The following is a 21,934-nucleotide window of genomic DNA, read 5'->3' as shown; positions in this document are numbered from 1 at the left end:
GGGAATTTTGGTATTGATCCGATACCAAGTAAATACAGGCCCAGAATCACCAATATCGATACCGATACTTTTTTATATTTAAGCTTCATAGATCCAAAGGATCCAAAACACCTAGGATAGAATTTTGCCAAACATTGTATGTGACATGACAGCAAAATACTTTATTATCACAATCAACATTTGTTTAAAAAATATTACTCAACACAACTTAAAACAAAATCTCCTGAGGTAGAGGGATGACACACCACAATACAACAAAATTAACACACCACAACAAAATTGGCTTGCGCCGCTGAGCCACGTGACGGTGCAACAACAAAAGACCAGAGGGGGAAGGGTGCGCTGCTCTGTGTTGTGTGACACAGCGCAGCGCTGCTCTTACAGACAGAGAGTAGACTTTGATGAATCTGCGTGCGCAGCAGTCAGTGCGTGTGGGAGAGGAAAAAAAGCTTGAGTATTGATCTTTTTACATGAGGATCGTTCAATATCAATACCAGCCTTGGTATCGATATTATCGATATTAGGGTCGATCCGCCCACCTCTATCATCAGTCTCGTCCGACATGCTGTTTACATCATCATCTGTATTTATGAGCACAATAATTAACGTGATGCACTAAAGTGAACGAGGATAAAGAGCGTTGGTTAACTCGATGACAGACTGTGTTCATGCAGTTTACTCCGCTAATAAACTCCTGGGATAAATTAACGTGAATCCCCACCATTAACTTGAACTAAATCCACACATTTAGCTAAAAGTACCTCTCGTAAAAAACAGCAGTCGTCCTCCAGTTATTACTCCATTAATTCATAATAAGTGAAGCTGGTTGGAGCTGCGCCGCTTCTGTTAGTTTTCAGCTTCTCCTTGTAGAAAGTGCTCATTGCTTCCCAGCGTTTTTTTTATTTGCTCAACGGACCTGCTGACTCCAGACACAACAAGTCTGTGCTGCCAACTTCCATCCGTCAAGCTTTTCCACTAATTTTAAATTCTTTTAATATGTTGAGGAGGAATGTTGTCTCTTGTAAGGTCCAGCTCTGTTTTGCCAGTGCCATTTTTGTGAACACAGAGCAGGAAGCATCACGTGGTGATGTGACGTATCAGACATGCGCAACAAGGCTCCTCACAGGTGAACAATCCAACGTGTCATTTACATGGAAGCCGATCGGGTTAGAAACAGGCTTACACCAACTCCTCTCACCCGATCGTAATTTTGATCGGATTGGGTGAATCTAATCAGATGGAGTTGTTTACATGGCATGAATTTGATTTGACTGTTCAATCTGATTGTTCAATCAGATTATTTGTGGTCCAGGTAAACTGCAGCTAGTGTGAGTGGTTGCGCCAGGACACCCCATCAGAGCACAGCTCATCTGAATGATTATAACGAGATGTTAAATATCAAACAGTTTTACAGCTGCACACAAGAAGGAAAGAACATGCAACTGTTTTACCAAGTCATGACAATGTAAACATGATAAATATTTACCTTTTTATACGGCTCCAAATGCTTTCTCCACATCATTTAACGCGCGCACCTGTAAGAACAGCTGCTACTGAAGTGGTCCTCTGTGATTCAGGAAGCGATTAGAGGTGTTTTCAACAGCCAACTCGCAGAGAAAATGATTGATCCACTCCAAAATAATTATTTTAGCTATGCAGCTTCCAGTGCTCAACGTGTGGCAGCCAGTGGAGCAAAGCACGGCGTCCTTCTGGGAACACAACGGGTGGGATTGTCACAACGATGTGCGTGCATCCAAGTCGTGCAAGTGTCAAGGGGCCTTGCCAGCCATCATCACAAACTAGCAGCCAGCAATACAAACTAACAGCCATCAACACAAACTAGTAGCCATGCCCTTAGCAAAAAGAAGTTTATTCAAGTGTACTATGAGTATACTTATTTTTTACTAAAACCGAGGAAGTATACTTGAAGGTGACTTTTTATAATCTATTTTATTTTATATATATATTATTTATATTTTATATACTTAAGAATAGTATAGTGAAGTATACTTGGCTTATACTGAAAAGTATAAACAAAAGTCTAACTACATTAATACTAAGACTTACACTTACAACTCCTGGCAATAATTATGGAATCACCGGCGTCGGAGGATTTTCATTCAGTTGTTTAATTTTGTAGAAAAAAAGCAGATCATAGACATGACACAAAACTAAAGTCATTTCAAATGGCAACTTTCTGGCTTTAAGAAACACTATAAGAAATCAGGAAAAAAATTGTGGCAGTCAGTAACGGTTACTTTTTTAGACCAAGCAGAGAGAAAAAAAAATATGGAATCACTCAGTTCTGAGGAAAAAATTATGGAATCATGAAAAGCAAAAGAACGCTCCAACACATCACTAGTATTTTGTTGCACCACCTCTGGCTTTTATAACAGCTTGCAGTCTCTGAGGCATGGACTTAATGAGTGACAAACAGTACTCTTCATCAATCTGGCTCCAACTTTCTCTGATTGCTGTTGCCAGATCAGCTTTGCAGGTTGGAGCCTTGTCATGGACCATTTTCTTCAACTTCCACCAAAGATTTTCAATTGGATTAAGATCCGGACTATTTGCAGGCCATGACATTGACCCTGTGTGTCTTTTTGCAAGGAATGTTTTCACAGTTTTTGCTCTATGACAAGATGCATTATCATCTTGAAAAATGATATCATCCCCAAACATCCTTTCAATTGATGGGATAAGAAAAAGTGTCCAAAATATCAATGTAAACTTGTGCATTTATTGATGATGTAATGACAGCCATCTCCCCAGTGCCTTTACCTGACATGCAGCCCCATATCATCAATGACTGTGGAAATTTACATGTTCTCTTCAGGCAGTCATCTTTATAAATCTCATTGGAACGGCACCAAACAAAAGTTCCAGCATCATCACCTTGCCCAATGCAGATTTGAGATTCATCACTGAATATGACTTTCATCCAGTCATCCACAGTCCACGATTGCTTTTCCTTAGCCCATTGTAACCTTGTTTTTTTCTGTTTAGGTGTTAATGATGGCTTTCGTTTGGCTTTTCTGTATGTAAATCCCATTTCCTTTAGGCGGTTTCTTACAGTTCGGTCACAGATGACTCCAGTTTCCTCCCATTCGTTCCTCATTTGTTTTGTTGTGCATTTTCGATTTTGAGACATATTGCTTTAAGTTTTCTGTCTTGACACTTTGATGTCTTCCTTGGTCTACCAGTATGTTTGCCTTTAACAACCTTCCCATGTTGTTTGTATTTGGTCCAGAGTTTAGACACAACTGACTGTGAACAACCAACATCTTTTGCAACATTGCGTGATGATTTACCCTCTTTTAAGAGTTTGATAATCCTCTCCTTTGTTTCAATTGACATCTCTCGTGTTGGAGCCATGATTCATGTCAGTCCACTTCGTGCAACAGCTCTCCAAGGTGTGATCACTCCTTTTTAGATGCAGACTAACAAGTAGATCTGATTTGATGCAGGTGTTAGTTTTGGGGATGAAAATTTACAGGGTGATTCCATAATTTATTCCTCAGAATTAAGTGAGTCCATATTTTTTTCCCTCTGCTTGGTCTAAAAAAGTAACCGTTACTGACTGCCACAATTATTTTTCCTGATTTCTTATAGTGTTTCTTAAAGCCAGAAAGTTGCCATTTGAAATGACTTTAGTTTTGTGTCATGTCTGTGATCTGCTTTTTTTCTACAAAATTAAACAACTGAATGAACATCCTCCGAGGCCGGTGATTCCATAAATATTGCCAGGGGTTGTATACTTTAATACTAAAACTTATTACTTTAGTATACTTTTTACGTCTTTCTGCCACAAAGTACTAACACTTATTATGTACTTGGAGCAAGATATACTAAGTCAAGCCATTGACTCATGCTTAACATTTAATTTATATATTAATATAATATAATTAATATAGTATAATATATATTAATATAATGCTGGAGTTTAAATCTTTACAGCATATCGTATGTGTGCTCAATTGCATTATCTTTATGTACCTTAAAATCATACACATTAACAGAAATCTTTTGACTTGACTTTAATGATCAAGCTAGTCCCTTTCATAAGGGTTTGGCAATGGTGTTATGTACATAGCATCAGCTGTTTCAACAAGAACACATTTTGTTTTGATCATGTCTGGCCAAACAGCATTAACAGTTTCAGTTTTTTAACAGCATATAGGAAAGTACTTTGTACATCAATTTGTGAATATTTACATACAGGCCTGTCTGATTTACTAAGTACCTCAACTAAAACACAACATCGTTTGCCACATGAACAAAAAGCTGGGAATTGATGTGAACATGTTTGTTTAAAAATAACCAAGTCATTAAACAAAATGTACCATCTTTCAAGCATGCAGCACTATTTTTATTTTATTATTTATTTTTGGATCCAAAGGTTTGCACTTTTCTTTTACCTTTTTTGACAAGGAAGGACTTTAGTTCTCAGTTGAAGATGCTATGTTTACATTTTTACAAATAAGGACTTGATCTTGGAGAGACAGTTATGTTTACATTTTACATGCACGTTTTCCTTTAATTTTCCCCACAAAGGAAGGACTTGATTTCATAGGTCTTTGTTTTTGAAATGTTTGAAAATATATCAAACTTGTTTTCAACATTCTGTCTTGTGATTTTTTTTAAATGCATCACACTCTTGTGTATATACAGTATGAGTAAACTTTAAGAATACTTTAAGGAGTATATATTCAGTATATAAATAGTAAGCTACAAGTAATATGCCAAGCAAAATTAAGTATAATTAAGTATATTAATTAAGTATATTAAGTATATAAAGTAAAATAGTACTAATGTGTATAACAGTATACTTTAAGTATACGATAATCAACTAAAAATAGGGACTCAAAAAGTATACAACTAGTACAATGGCAGTATATCGATAAGTGCAGTTGTGGTACACTTTAAGCATAGGAGAGGGATATATCAAGTACATTGATAAGTGTATGTGTGGTATACTTTAAGCATACAAGAGGGAAATACCAAGTACATTGATCGTATATAGATGAGTGTACTTGTACACTTTAAAGTGTACTTTTGCAAAATTAAAACGAACTTTAAAATAAATTTTATAAACTTGAAATGTTCAAATTTAGTCTGAAAAAGGATTAAATTTGTGTACTTTCAAGTATACTAACAGTACACGGTGTGTAGTATACTTGCTATACTTTTACTTATACTGAAGCATACTTAATAAAATGAACTTTACATATACTACTTTTTGCTAAGGGTCAACACAAACTAGCAGCCATCACCACAAATTAACACCCATCATCACAAACGAGCAGCAGCCATCAACACAGACTTGTAGCCATCAACACAAACTAACAGCCATCAACACAAACTAGCAGCCATCAACAGAAACTCACAGCCATCAACACAAACTAGCAGCCATCAACAGAAACTCACACCCATCAACACAAATTAGCAGCGATCAACACAACCTAGCAGCCATCAACACAAACTAGCAGCCGTCAACACAAACTAACAGCTGTAAACACAAACTAGCAGCCATCATCACAAACTAGCAGCCATCAACACAGACTAGTAGCCATCATCACAAATTAGCAGCCATCAACACAAACTAGCAGCCATCAACAGAAACTCACACCCATCAACACAAACTTGTTATGTGTCGGACGCAGCCCGGAGAACCGACCAGCGTTTGAAGGACCCAGTATAAAATAAGCAGAGCACGGTACAAAGGATAACAGAGTTTAATGAACATAACAGTGCTGTGAAAAAACACAAACAAATAAGTGCGCGGTCTGGCGTGGCGGATTTGCGGTGCGCTCCCAGCAGCGCCAACGGTCCGGAGCCAGAACCAATTCGGACCCAAGGACCCCGCCGACACCCCCCAGGTGGCCGCGACAAACCTAGTCTGTGAAAGAAGGAATCCTTATGTGAGTCCACACTCAACACACAGAGAGACCACTCAAAGGTGTACAAACAGCAAACACTTCCTGGCTTAATTGCAAATCAGCTTCCCACCCTGCAGGCATAGAACACCCTGTTCACAAAACTCCACTGCAGTGGAAGCTGATTTAAACGACCAACATACAGCTCAATATAATAAAGGTGTGAGGGACACCACATTTACTGACTGTATAAATGTTAGTCACAAAAATCTAACGTACCTCAGGAAGTGTGCTGACGAGCGTGAGACCTCACCCCCTCCTCTTTCACAGACCATGCATCAAACCTGGACGTTCTCTGCATCCACTGATGATGAGATGGCTCTTGAGACGACGATCTCACCCGTCTGGTCACAAGGTCGAGTCTCTGGCAAATACACACTGTGTACTCCAGTCTTAAATGCCACCATGTTCCAATCCATGTAGATGCATCACAGCTGTGAGTCCTGACGAGCCGCAGGTGATCAACCTCAGGTGATCAGGGTGAGGTCCTGATAAACTCAGCTACACAGCCACTCAGTCCCAAATGCAAGCCACCTGGAAGGAAAAACAAAAGACAGGACAGAAAACAGAAACAAAAGGCAGCCAGGCCCCCCCAGCCATACAACAAAACTACCAGCCATCAACACAAACTAACAGCCATCATCACAAACTAGCAGCCATCAACACAAACAGCCATCAACACAAACTAACAGCCATCATCACAAACTAGCAGCCATCAACACAAACTAACAGCCATCAACACAAACTAGCAGCCATCAACACAAATTAGCAGCCATCATCACAAATTAGCAGCCATCAACACAAACTAGCAGCCATCAACACAAACTAGCAGCCATCAACACAAACTAACAGCCATCATCACAAATTAGCAGCCATCAACACAAACTAACAGCCATCATCACAAATTAGCAGCCATCAACACAAACTAACACCCATCAACACAAACTAGCAGCCATCAACACAAACTAACATCCATCATCACAAATTAGCAGCCATCAACACAAATTAGCAGCCATCAACACAAACTAACAGCCATCATCACAAATTAGCAGCCATCAACACAAACTAGCAGCCATCAACACAAACTAACAGCCATCATCACAAATTAGCAGCCATCAACACAAACTAGCAGCCATCAACAGAAACTCACACCCATCAACACAAACTAGCAGCCATCAACACAAACTGACAGCCATCATCACAAACTAACAGCCATCAACACAAACTAGCAGCTATCATCACAGATTAGCAGCCATCAACACAAACTAACAGCCATCATCACAAACTAACAGCCATCAACACAAACTAGCAGCTATCAACACAAACAGCCATCATCACAAACTAACAGCCATCATCACAAATTAGCAGCCATCAACACAAACTAGCAGCCATCATCACAAACTAACAGCCATCATCACAAACTAACAGCCATCATCACAAACTAGCAGCCATCATCACAAACTAACAGCCCTTATCACAAACTAGCAACCATCAACACAAACTAGCAGCCATCATCACAAACTAACAGCCATCAACACAGACTAGTAGCCATCATCACAAATTAGCAGCCATCAACACAGACTAGTAGCCATCATCACAAACTAGCAACCATCAACACAGACTAGTAGCCATCAACACAAACTAACAACCATCATCACAAACTAGCAGCCATCATCACAGACTAGTAGCCATCATCACAACTAGCAGCCATCAACACAACTAGCAGTCATCATCACAAACTAACAGCCATCAACACAGACTAGTAGCCATCATCACAAATTAGCAGCCATCATCACAAACTAACAGCCATCAACACAAACTAACAGCCATCAACACAGACTAGTAGCCATCATCACAAATTAGCAGCCATCATCACAAACTAACAGCCATCATCACAAACTAACAGCCATCAACACAAACTAACAGCCATCATCACAAACTAGTAGCCATCAACACAAACTAACAGCCATCAACACAAACTAGCACCCATCAACACAAACTAACAGCTATCAACACAAACCTGCAGCCATCAACACAAACTAACAGCAATCAACACAAACTAACAGCCAGCGACACAAACTAACAGCCATCAACACAAAGTAGCAGCCATCAACACAAACTAGCAGCCATCATCACAACCTAGCAGCCATCAACACAAACTAGCAGCCATCAACACAAACTAGCAGCCATCAACACAAACTAGCACCCATCATCACAAACTAGCAGCCATCATCACAGATTAGCAGCCATCAACAGAAACTCACACCCATCAACACAAACTAACAGCCATCAACACAAACTAACAGCCATCAACACAAACTAGCAGCCATCATCACAAACGAACAGCCATGAACACAAACTAACAGCCATCAACACAAACTAGCAGCCATCAACACAAACTAACAGCCATCATCCCAAACTAGCAGCCATCATCATAAACTAGCAGCCATCAACACAAACTAACAGCCATCAACACAAACTAGCAGCCATCAACACAAACTAGCAGCCATCAACACAAACTAGCAGCCATCAACAGAAACTCACACCCATCAACACAAACTAGCAGCCATCAACACAAACTAACAGCCATCAACACAAACTAGCACCCATCATCACAAACTAGCAGCCATCAACAGAAACTAACAGCCATCATCACAAACTAGCAGCCATCATCACAGATTAGCAGCCATCAACAGAAACTCACACCCATCAACACAAACTAACAGCCATCAACACAAACTAGCAGCCATCAACACAAACTAGCAGCCATCAACACAAACTAGCAGCCATCATCACAAACGAACAGCCATGAACACAAACTAGCAACCATCAACACAAACTAGCAGCCATCATCACAAACTAACAGCCATCAACACAGACTAGTAGCCATCATCACAAATTAGCAGCCATCAACACAGACTAGTAGCCATCAACACAAACTAGCAGCCATCAACACAAACTAGCAGCCATCAACACAAACTAACAGCCATCATCACAAATTAGCAGCCATCAACACAAACTAGCAGCCATCAACACAAACTAGCAGCCATCAACACAAACTAACAGCCATCATCACAAATTAGCAGCCATCAACACAAACTAACAGCCATCATCACAAATTAGCAGCCATCAACACAAACTAACACCCATCAACACAAACTAGCAGCCATCAACACAAACTAACATCCATCATCACAAATTAGCAGCCATCAACACAAATTAGCAGCCATCAACACAAACTAACAGCTATCATCACAAATTAGCAGCCATCAACACAAACTAGCAGCCATCAACACAAACTAACAGCCATCATCACAAATTAGCAGCCATCAACACAAACTAGCAGCCATCAACAGAAACTCACACCCATCAACACAAACTAGCAGCCATCAACACAAACTGACAGCCATCATCACAAACTAACAGCCATCAACACAAACTAGCAGCTATCATCACAGATTAGCAGCCATCAACACAAACTAACAGCCATCATCACAAACTAACAGCCATCAACACAAACTAGCAGCTATCAACACAAACAGCCATCATCACAAACTAACAGCCATCATCACAAATTAGCAGCCATCAACACAAACTAACAGCCATCATCACAAACTAACAGCCATCATCACAAACTAACAGCCATCATCACAAATTAGCAGCCATCAACACAAACTAGCAGCCATCATCACAAACTAACAGCCCTTATCACAAACTAGCAACCATCAACACAAACTAGCAGCCATCATCACAAACTAACAGCCATCAACACAGACTAGTAGCCATCATCACAAATTAGCAGCCATCAACACAGACTAGTAGCCATCATCACAAACTAGCAACCATCAACACAGACTAGTAGCCATCAACACAAACTAACAACCATCATCACAAACTAGCAGCCATCATCACAGACTAGTAGCCATCATCACAAACTAGCAGCCATCAACACAAACTAGCAGTCATCATCACAAACTAACAGCCATCAACACAGACTAGTAGCCATCATCACAAATTAGCAGCCATCATCACAAACTAACAGCCATCAACACAAACTAACAGCCATCAACACAGACTAGTAGCCATCATCACAAATTAGCAGCCATCATCACAAACTAACAGCCATCATCACAAACTAACAGCCATCAACACAAACTAACAGCCATCATCACAAACTAGTAGCCATCAACACAAACTAACAGCCATCAACACAAACTAGCACCCATCAACACAAACTAACAGCTATCAACACAAACCTGCAGCCATCAACACAAACTAACAGCAATCAACACAAACTAACAGCCAGCGACACAAACTAACAGCCAGCGACACAAACTAACAGCCATCAACACAAAGTAGCAGCCATCAACACAAACTAGCAGCCATCAACACAAACTAGCAGCCATCAACACAAACTAACAGCCATCAACACAAACTAGCACCCATCATCACAAACTAGCAGCCATCATCACAGATTAGCAGCCATCAACAGAAACTCACACCCATCAACACAAACTAACAGCCATCAACACAAACTAACAGCCATCAACACAAACTAGCAGCCATCATCACAAACGAACAGCCATGAACACAAACTAACAGCCATCAACACAAACTAGCAGCCATCAACACAAACTAACAGCCATCAACACAAACTAACAGCCATCAACACAAACTAGCAGCCATCAACACAAACTAGCAGCCATCAACACAAACTAGCAGCCATCAACACAAACTAGCAGCCATCAACACAAACTCACACCCATCAACACAAACTAGCAGCCATCAACACAAACTAACAGCCATCAACACAAACTAGCACCCATCATCACAAACTAGCAGCCATCAACAGAAACTAACAGCCATCATCACAAACTAGCAGCCATCATCACAGATTAGCAGCCATCAACACAAACTAGCAGCCATCAACACAAACTAGCAGCCATCAACACAAACTAGCAGCCATCAACACAAACTAGCAGCCATCATCACAAACGAACAGCCATGAACACAAACTAGCAGCCATCATCCCAAACTAGCAGCCATCATCATAAACTAGCAGCCATCAACACAAACTAACAGCCATCAACACAAACTAGCAGCCATCAACACAAACTAGCAGCCATCAACACAAACTAGCAGCCATCATCACAAATGAACAGCCATCAACACAAACTAGCAGCCATCAACACAAACTAGCAGCCATCATCACAAACGAACAGCCATGAACACAAACTAGCAGCCATCATCCCAAACTAGCAGCCATCATCATAAACTAGCAGCCATCAACACAAACTAACAGCCATCAACACAAACTAGCAGCCATCAACACAAACTAACAGCCATCAACACAAACTAGCACCCATCATCACAAACTAGCAGCCATCAACAGAAACTAACAGCCATCATCACAAACTAGCAGCCATCATCACAGATTAGCGGCCATCAACACAAACTAACAGCCATCAACACAAACTAACAGCCATCAACACAAACTAGCAGCCATCAACACAAACTAGCAGCCATCATCACAAACGAACAGCCATGAACACAAACTAACAGCCATCAACACAAACTAGCAGCCATCAACACAAACTAACAGCCATCATCCCAAACTAGCAGCCATCATCATAAACTAGCAGCCATCAACACAAACTAACAGCCATCAACACAAACTAGCAGCCATCAACAGAAACTCACACCCATCAACACAAACTAGCAGCCATCAACACAAACTAGCAGCCATCAACAGAAACTCACACCCATCAACACAAACTAGCAGCCATCAACACAAACTAACAGCCATCAACACAAACTAACAGCCATCATCACAAACTAACAGCTGTCAACACAAACTAACAGCCATCAACACAAACTAGCAGCCATCAACAGAAACTAACAGCCATCATCACAAACTAGCAGCCATCATCACAAACTAGCACCCATCATCACAAACTAGCAGCCATCATCACAAACTAACAGCCATCAACAGAAACTAACAGCCATCATCACAAACTAGCAGCCATCAACACAAACTAGCAGCCATCATCACAAACTAACAGCCATCAACAGAAACTCACACCCATCAACACAAACTAACAGCCATCATCACAAACTAGCAGCCATCAACACAAACTAACACCCATCAACACAAACTCACACCCATGAACACAATCTAACAGCCATCAACACAAACTAGCAGCCATCAACAGAAACTCACACCCATCAACACAAACTAGCAGCCATCAACACAAACTGACAGCCATCATCACAAACTAACAGCCATCAACACAAACTAGCAGCTATCATCACAGATTAGCAGCCATCAACACAAACTAACAGCCATCATCACAAACTAACAGCCATCAACACAAACTAGCAGCTATCAACACAAACAGCCATCATCACAAACTAACAGCCATCATCACAAATTAGCAGCCATCAACACAAACTAGCAGCCATCATCACAAACTAACAGCCATCATCACAAACTAACAGCCATCATCACAAATTAGCAGCCATCAACACAAACTAGCAGCCATCATCACAAACTAACAGCCCTTATCACAAACTAGCAACCATCAACACAAACTAGCAGCCATCATCACAAACTAACAGCCCTTATCACAAACTAGCAACCATCAACACAGACTAGTAGCCATCAACACAAACTAACAACCATCATCACAAACTAGCAGCTATCATCACAAACTAACAGCCATCAACACAGACTAGTAGCCATCATCACAAACTAGCAGCCATCAACACAAACTAGCAGTCATCATCACAAACTAACAGCCATCAACACAGACTAGTAGCCATCATCACAAATTAGCAGCCATCATCACAAACTAACAGCCATCAACACAAACTAACAGCCATCAACACAGACTAGTAGCCATCATCACAAATTAGCAGCCATCATCACAAACTAACAGCCATCATCACAAACTAACAGCCATCAACACAAACTAACAGCCATCATCACAAACTAGTAGCCATCAACACAAACTAACAGCCATCAACACAAACTAGCACCCATCAACACAAACTAACAGCTATCAACACAAACCTGCAGCCATCAACACAAACTAACAGCAATCAACACAAACTAACAGCCAGCGACACAAACTAACAGCCAGCGACACAAACTAACAGCCAGCGACACAAACTAACAGCCATCAACACAAAGTAGCAGCCATCAACACAAACTAGCAGCCATCAACACAAACTAACAGCCATCAACACAAACTAGCACCCATCATCACAAACTAGCAGCCATCAACAGAAACTAACAGCCATCATCACAAACTAGCAGCCATCATCACAGATTAGCAGCCATCAACAGAAACTCACACCCATCAACACAAACTAACAGCCATCAACACAAACTAGCAGCCATCAACACAAACTAGCAGCCATCATCACAAACGAACAGCCATCAACACAAACTAACAGCCATCAACACAAACTAGCAGCCATCAACACAAACTAACAGCCATCATCCCAAACTAGCAGCCATCATCATAAACTAGCAGCCATCAACACAAACTAACAGCCATCAACACAAACTAGCAGCCATCAACAGAAACTCACACCCATCAACACAAACTAACAGCCATCAACACAAACTAGCAGCCATCAACACAAACTAGCAGCCATCATCACAAACGAACAGCCATGAACACAAACTAACAGCCATCAACACAAACTAGCAGCCATCAACACAAACTAACAGCCATCATCCCAAACTAGCAGCCATCATCATAAACTAGCAGCCATCAACACAAACTAACAGCCATCAACACAAACTAGCAGCCATCATCACAAACGAACAGCCATGAACACAAACTAACAGCCATCAACACAAACTAGCAGCCATCATCACAAACGAACAGCCATGAACACAAACTAACAGCCATCAACACAAACTAGCAGCCATCAACACAAACTAACAGCCATCATCCCAAACTAGCAGCCATCATCACAGATTAGCAGCCATCAACAGAAACTCACACCCATCAACACAAACTAGCAGCCATCAACACAAACTAGCAGCCATCAACACAAACTAGCAGCCATCAACACAAACTAGCAGCCATCATCACAAACGAACAGCCATGAACACAAACTAACAGCCATCAACACAAACTAGCAGCCATCAACACAAACTAACAGCCATCATCCCAAACTAGCAGCCATCATCATAAACTAGCAGCCATCAACACAAACTAACAGCCATCAACACAAACTAGCAGCCATCAACACAAACTAGCAGCCATCAACAGAAACTCACACCCATCAACACAAACTAGCAGCCATCAACACAAACTAACAGCCATCAACACAAACTAGCACCCATCATCACAAACTAGCAGCCATCAACAGAAACTAACAGCCATCATCACAAACTAGCAGCCATCATCATAAACTAGCAGCCATCAACACAAACTAACAGCCATCAACACAAACTAGCACCCATCATCACAAACTAGCAGCCATCAACACAAACTAGCAGCCATCATCCCAAACTAGCAGCCATCATCATAAACTAGCAGCCATCAACACAAACTAACAGCCATCAACACAAACTAGCAGCCATCAACACAAACTAGCAGCCATCAACAGAAACTCACACCCATCAACACAAACTAGCAGCCATCAACACAAACTAACAGCCATCAACACAAACTAGCACCCATCATCACAAACTAGCAGCCATCAACAGAAACTAACAGCCATCATCACAAACTAGCAGCCATCATCACAGATTAGCAGCCATCAACAGAAACTCACACCCATCAACACAAACTAACAGCCATCAACACAAACTAGCAGCCATCAACACAAACTAGCAGCCATCAACACAAACTAGCAGCCATCATCACAAACGAACAGCCATGAACACAAACTAACAGCCATCAACACAAACTAGCAGCCATCAACACAAACTAACAGCCATCATCCCAAACTAGCAGCCATCATCATAAACTAGCAGCCATCAACACAAACTAACAGCCATCAACACAAACTAGCAGCCATCAACAGAAACTCACACCCATCAACACAAACTAGCAGCCATCAACACAAACTAACAGCCATCAACACAAACTAGCAGCCATCAACAGAAACTCACACCCATCAACACAAACTAGCAGCCATCAACACAAACTAACAGCCGTCAACACAAACTAACAGCCGTCAACACAAACTAACAGCCATCAACACAAACTAGCAGCCGTCATCACAAACTAGCAGCCATCATCACAAACTAGCAGCCATCAACAGAAACTAACAGCCATCATCACAAACTAGCAGCCATCAACACAAACTAGCAGCCATCATCACAAACTAACAGCCATCAACAGAAACTCACACCCATCAACACAAACTAACAGCCATCATCACAAACTAGCAGCCATCAACACAAACTAACAGCCGTCAACAGAAACTCACACCCATCAACACAAACTAACAGCCGTCAACAGAAACTCACACCCATCAACACAAACTAACAGCCATCATCATAAACTAGCAGCCATCATCACAAACTAACAGCCATCATCACAAATTAGCAGCCATCAACACAAACTAACAGCCATCATCAGAAGCTAACAGCCATCAACACAAACTAGCAGCTATCAACACAAATTAGCAGCCATCAACACAAACTAACAGCCATCAACACAAATTAGCAGCCATCAACAGAAACTAGCAGCCATCAACACAAACTAACAGCCATCTGTTGTGTGGGCCGCCAGAAGAGGAGGTACTGCTGGCCCACCACCACCAGATGGCGCCCTGCTTGGAGTGCGGGCTTCAAGCACGAGAGGGAGCCGGAGCCACTGGGAGTGACAGCTGTCACTCTTCATCAGCACCAGCTGTCACTCAGTCAACTCATCAACAGAAACTAACAGCCATCATCACAAACTAACAGCCATCATCACAAACAAACAGACATCATCACAAACTAACAGCCATCAACAGAAACTCACACCCATCAACACAAACTAACAGCCATCAACACAAACTAACAGTCATCAACACAAACTAACAGCCATCAACACAAACTAGCAGCCATCAACATAAACAGCCATCAACACAAACTAACAGCCATCAACACAAACTAGCAGCCATCAACACAAACTAACAGCCATCAACACAAACTAGCAGCTATCAACACAAACAGCCATCATCACAAACTAGCAGCCATCAACACAAACTAGCAGCCATCAACACAAACAACCATCATCACAAACTAACAGCCATCAACACAAATTAGCAGCCATCATCACAAACTAGCAACCATCAATACAAACTAGCAGCCATCAACACAAATTAGCAGCCATCAACACAGACTAGTAGCCATCATCCCAAAATAACACAATAAAACAATCTTCATCACAAACTCACAGCCATCATCACAAACTAACAGCACTGTGCTCTCCTCTCCTGGTAACTGAGAGGTTTACCTCCCCTTCAAAATGGACCTATCTGTACAATAGTGGAGACATAGTTTTCGGAGAGTCAAGAACCATAGGAAATCAAGGGACATTTACAGAAAGTGAATGGGAATGAAGGAGTCTCTTTGTTGGTAACTGTCAGAGCGGAAGTCCTTGCGCTGCCCTGGTTCTCATGCATTTGCTGTTTTTCAGTTCTGCTAGGAGAGGAGAGCACAGTACTAAGGTTTCAGCACTGTGCTCTCCTCTCCTGGTAACTAAGAGGTTTACCTCCCCTTCAAAATGGACCTATCTGTACAATAGGAGAGACACAGTTTTCAGAGTCAAGAACCATAGGAAATCAAGGGACATTTACAGAAAGTGAATGGGAATGAAGGCGTCTCTTTGTTGCTAACTGTCAGAGTGGGAGTCCTTGCTCTGCCCTGGTTCTCATGCATTTGCTGTTTTTCAGTTCTGCTAGGAGAGGAGAGCACAGTGCTAAGGTTTCAGCACTGTGCTCTCCCTCTCCTGGTAACTGAGAGGTTTACCTCCCCTTTAAAATAGACCTATCTGTACAATAGTAGAGACCTTTACCTCTCCTTCAAAATGTCTCTCATCCTGGGCATGCATCCAGCTGTGGCTCTCCCATGAGAGTGGTGAACGTGAGGCTGCACCTTAACCACAGTTGCCTCCTGGCTCCCCTTGGGCAGGGGTCAGTACCTGTACATTGCCTACCTGCTCTGTGCTACGAGTTTATCCCTGTGTGTTTACAGATGGGGAGCACCTGAAAAGCTGTCAGCTTGATACCAGGGGGACATCGCAATGTGGACATGGTGTGGGGACCTGCTTGCAGGATTGGCAGAGATCTTGAGAGATGTGATAGCTGACATTGACACCTCTATTTCATTGTGTTTTTTTGTTCATTTTTACTTTATTACTTGATTGCGCCCTGATTGTGCTGGTTCTCATGTCGATTACAGTGATACAAACTCAAGGATTGAATGAATGTGCTGACTTCCAGGATTGCTTGCTTCCCATCTTTTGCTTGCGTGCATGGCTACGCCTGACAGCACAAACTGGTGAGACACTCTCTGCTAGATTGTGTTTAGAGCTGGTAGACTTGGTGTAGGAACATGCTCTACAGGGGATGTAATGATCTCTAATTACTCACAGACCATAGCTGGAACTCCAGTGGGCCGTTGCTGGTGTTGCTGACTCCCGGGACTGCTTGCTTCCCATCTCTTGCCTGCATGCCTATGCCTGAGAGCACCACCTGGTGAGACACTCTGCTAGATTGTGTTTACAGATGGGGATGGGGATCAATATGAAGAGCTGGTGGATGTGATGTGGGAACATGCTGCACAGGATGTTAGATGATGACAGTCACAGACCATGACCCTGGGATTCCAGTGCCGTTGCTGGTGGTGCTGACCTCCAGGATTGTTTGCTTAATGTCTCTTGCCTGCATTCTAGTCTGTACATTGTGATTTTGTTCACTTTTGCTTAATTTTAGTCTGCCTGGGGGTGAGTTGGATCCGCTGGGAGGGGAGGAAGCCTGTGAGACCTAGCAGGCCCAAACGTATCATGAGGGCCTGCTGGGAAAACTGGCGGAATCCCCTGTCAGCAAGGTCTTCAACTCCCAGCTCCGGGAGAGCTTCTCCCAGATCTTGAGGGAGGTTGGAGACATGGAGTCCGAGTGGACCATGTTCTCCACCTCCAATGCCGATGCAGCCGCTCGCAGCTGTGGTCGCAGGGTCTCTGGTGCCTGTCACGGTGGCAATCCCCGAACCCGGTGGTGTACGCTGTAAGGTAAGGGATGCCGTCAAGCTGAAGGAGTCCTACTTGTCTTTGTTGGCAGGTGGGACTGTCTTGGTTGACACGTCTCTGCAACATCGCGTGGCGGTCGTGGACACTGCCTCTGGATTGGCAGGCCGGGGTGGTGGTTCTTCTGTTTAAGAAGGGGGACCGAAGGGTGTGTTCCAAATACAGGGGGATCACACTCCTCAGCCTCCCCGGTAAGGTCTATTCCAAAGTACTGGAGAGGAGAATTCGACCGATAGTCCAACCTCAGATTCAAGAAGAGCAGTGTGGTTTTCGCCACCCATCTGACAGTTGCCCATGCTCCTTGCTCACTGCACTTAGATGGACGCATTATGATTGACACATTGTTGTTGTTCACTTTTGCTTTATTTTCGTTTTCACATTATGTTTTTGTTAAGTTTTACTTTATTTTAGTCTTGACAATTGTTTCTTTTTTTTTTCTGCATGCAAACGCCTGAGAACACCACATGGTGGGACACTTTCTTCTTGAGCTGACTTGAGCTGGTTCTCAAGTCATATTCAGTGGCACATCGCTGGTGGATACAAACACCACTGACAAGCCTTGCTGCTGGTGATTTATTGGATTGTTCTACTCTCCCTTGCACCACGTTGTTGTTCAGTTTTGCTTTATTTTAGTTCTCACATTGTGTTTTTGTTTAGTTTTACTTTATTTTAGTCTTGACACTGTTTTTTAGTTGTTTAGTGCATGCTTCTGCGTGAGAGCGTACACTTTCTTCTTGACCTCCAGTATTGTTCTGATCACCTTCTCTTACATGCATGCCTACGCCTGATGGCATCACTTTGTAGATGAACAAAAGTTTTACTTTATTTTAGTCTTGACATTGTTTTTTACTTTTTTTACTGTATGCATACACCTGAGAGCACCACGTTGTGGGACACTTTCTTCACGATTGCGCCCTGATTGCGCTGGTTCTCAAGTCAAATCCAGTAGTACATTGCTGGTGGATCCGACTTTGATTGTTGTCTTCCCCTTCTCTTACCGGCATGCATACGCCTGAGAACATCACCTGTTAGATAACCAAAAAGCAATTGCTACCTGCCATGGGAATGCTGCTGGTGTTTCATTGGATTGTTCTACTCCACCTAACAGTCCCCCTTGTTCCTTGCTCACTGCACATAGATGGATGCCTTGTGATCGTCACATTGTTGTTGTCCGCTTCACATTGTGTTTTTGTTTCCTTTTGCTTTATTTTATTCTTCACATTGTATTTTCGTGCACATTTCCTTTATTATAGTATGCACATTGTGTTCTCGTTCACTTTTGCTTTATTTTAGTCTGCACATTGTGTTTTTGTTCCCTTTGGCTTTATATTAGTCTGCACATTGTGTTCTTCAGTTTTGCTTAATTTTAGTTTGCAGATTATGTTGTTGATCACGTTAGCTTTATTTTAGTCTGCCCATTGTGTTTTTGTTCCCTTTGGCTTTATTTTAGTATTCACATTGTGTTTTCATTCCCTTTGGCTTTTATTTTAGTCTGCACATTGTGTTTTCGTTCCCTTTGGCTTTATTTTAGTCTGCACATTGTGTTTTCATTCCCTTTGGCTTTATTTTAGTCTGCACAGTGTTCTTGTTCACTTTTGCTTTATTTTTGTCTGCACATTGTAGTTTCATTCACTTTTGCTTTATTTTAGTCTGCCTGGGGGTGAGTTGGATCCGCTGGGAGGGGAGGAAGCCGGTCAGAATGGCAGGCCCAAACGTATCGTGAGGGTCTGCTGGGAATGACTGATGGAACCCCCTGTCAGCGAGGTCTTCAACTCGCACCTCTGGGAGAGCTTCTCCCAGATCCCAGGGGAGGTTGGAGACATGGAGTCCAAGTGGATCATGTTCTCCACCTCCATTGTCGATGCGGCCGCTCGCAGCTGTGGTTGCAGGGTCTCTGATGCCTGTCGCGGCGGCAATCCCCGAAGCCCGTGGCCATGGAGGAGGACTATCGTTCGGCCTCGAACAAAATTCTGGCAAACCATCTGACGCCTCCGACGCCTCCAGAGGCGGAAGCAGCTCTCCAACAACACTGTCTACAGTGCAGGTGGGGAGCTGTTGACCCTGAATGGGAACATTGTTGGGGGGTGGAAGGAATATTTCGAGGATCTCCTCAATCCCATTGTCACGTCTTACGAAGACGAAGCAGAGACCGTGGACTCAGAGGGAGACTCATCCATCACCCAGGCCGAAGTCACGAAGGTGGTCAGAAAGCTCCTCGGTGGCAAGGTTCCTGTGGTGAATGAAATCTGTACTGAGTACCTCTGGATGTTGTGGGACTGTCTTGGTTAACACGCCCCTGCAACATCAAGTGGCGGTCATGGGCAGTGCCTCTGGATTGGCAGACCGGGGTGGTGGTTCCTCTGTTTAAGAAGTGTTCCAACTACAGGGGGATCACACTCCTCAGCCTCCCCAGTAAGGTCTATTCCAGAGTACTGGAGAGGAGAATTCGACCGATAGTCGAACCTCAGATTCAGGAGGAGCAGTGTGGTTTTGGTCTTGGTCACGGCACACTGGACCAGCCCTACACCCTCCATCTGGTGCTCGAGGGTTCAATGGAGTTCGCCCAACCAGTCCACATGTCTGCAGTTTTCGTTCCCTTTGGCTTTCTTTATACTGCACATTGTGTTTTCGTTCCCTTTGGCTTTATTTTAGTCTGCACATTGTGTTCTTGTACAGTTTTGCTTTATTTTAGTCTTCACATTGTGTTTTTGTTCCCTTTGGCTTTATTTTAGTCTGCACATTGTGTTTTCGGTCCCTTTGGCTTTATTTTATTCTGCACATTGTGTTCTTGTGTGTTCTGCCTGGTGGTGAGCAGGAGTAGGGGAAAAACTACAGAGGATCTTCAGACAGCCCAAAATCCAAGTTTACTTTAAACCTGTTAACACCTTGAGACAGATATTAGTTCACGCTAAGGACAGGATCCCTAGTTACAAACAGTATGTAATGTAGTGTATTCTATCAGATGTCAGGAAAACTGTAACAAACACTACATAGGTGAGACTAAGCAGCCGTTACACAAAAGGCTATACCAGCACCGCAGAGAGGGCACAATGGGGTTCTCATTGTGGGGAATGAACTGTTTACAGTTTCAGTCTTTTGTTCATTGTAATGAGTCATTCACGTCATCAGGAGAGTCGTCAGGAGAGCCGTCAGGAGAGCCGTCAGCCCCATCGTTAGGAGGGACAGCTACCCTGTCATTAGGATGGTGCTAACTACAACACAATAGGTGCTAATTAGAGCAATTGTTTAGTCACTAGCCAACAGCAGTCTGCCTCTCGGTAGGAGGGGTCTTCTTAGGTTTATACTCCAGCTTTTATGGCTTGTTATTCTTCTCTACAAGAATCAAGACAGAAGTCAGACTACCAAAGCAAGAATTTTAGCTGAGGAAGCTTCTGTGATTTGAAGTGAAAAGTCCTCGTGTCAAGCAGCCCAGTCCAGTCGAAGATTCAAGCTTCTCGACTATCACTGACCTAAGAATTTTTTCACCTGTTTTCGCCATGCATACTCCCCCTATTCTAGTGTACTGTAATTCTACAGTGTTACTATACCATTATTCTAGTGTTACTTGACTGTAATTCTACAGTGTTACTACGCTATTATTATTTTAGTGTTACTGTACTGTTATTCTAGTGTTACTGTACTATTATTCTCATGTTACTGTACTGTTATTCTAGTGTTACTGTACTGTTACTCTACAGTGTGCCCACTGTAACATACAGCAGCTTCTTAATGTAA

This window comes from Thalassophryne amazonica, chromosome 13 (genome assembly GCF_902500255.1).
Source record: "Thalassophryne amazonica chromosome 13, fThaAma1.1, whole genome shotgun sequence".
NCBI classification, from domain to species: Eukaryota; Metazoa; Chordata; class Actinopteri; order Batrachoidiformes; family Batrachoididae; genus Thalassophryne; species Thalassophryne amazonica.
This window is presented reverse-complemented; position numbering follows the sequence as displayed.